The following is a 713-nucleotide window of genomic DNA, read 5'->3' on the forward strand; positions in this document are numbered from 1 at the left end:
GTGTGAATTTGTGTAATTATTACTCCTTTTTTGTATGTAGAATAAGTATACACGCAAATAGTATACACCCTTAGAACACAACAGATAAATAAAAGGAAAAAGAAAACGGGAAATGCCGTAAAAGCCAGTTTATCGGCGGATAAGGGAGCGAGTGAGAGGATGCTGGGTACAGGACTTCCCATAATAACAATTACATTGGCATATTTCCGCGCCGGGCAAGTGTGACGGCGTGAGGGGGAAGCAGACATGAGAAAGGGTGATGCGGTACGAATGAGGAGAACTAGTGTGGGGATATATGAGGAAAATAGCAAGGAAAAAAGGTGAGGAGAAAGAATGAGGAGTAATAGTGAGGGGAAAGGGTAAGGGGATGCATGAGGAAAATAGCAAGGCAAAATAGAGGGGGGAGAAAGGGGAAGGGTGTACAGGTAATGAGTAAGTGGAAAGAGTGAGGCGAATGAATGAGTGGATTATAGAAAGAAAAGGGAAAATGAGTGAAAGTGCATGCACCCCCCTCCCCCCAAAATATGAGGGGAATAATTAAAGGAAATTGGTAAGAGGAACCAGTGAGGATAATAGGTGAAGGCGGGGCAAGGAAAGAGGGTCGGCGAATGGGCGAGAGACAGCGAGACGCAATTGCTCTCTTGTTGACTCTTATTGTTTGTGTTAACGATAGTGAATTGGCCAATATATGCTAATAGTAATTTACCGTCTTT

This window comes from Penaeus monodon, chromosome 22, assembly GCF_015228065.2.
Source record: "Penaeus monodon isolate SGIC_2016 chromosome 22, NSTDA_Pmon_1, whole genome shotgun sequence".
In the NCBI taxonomy this organism is placed as follows: domain Eukaryota; kingdom Metazoa; phylum Arthropoda; class Malacostraca; order Decapoda; family Penaeidae; genus Penaeus; species Penaeus monodon.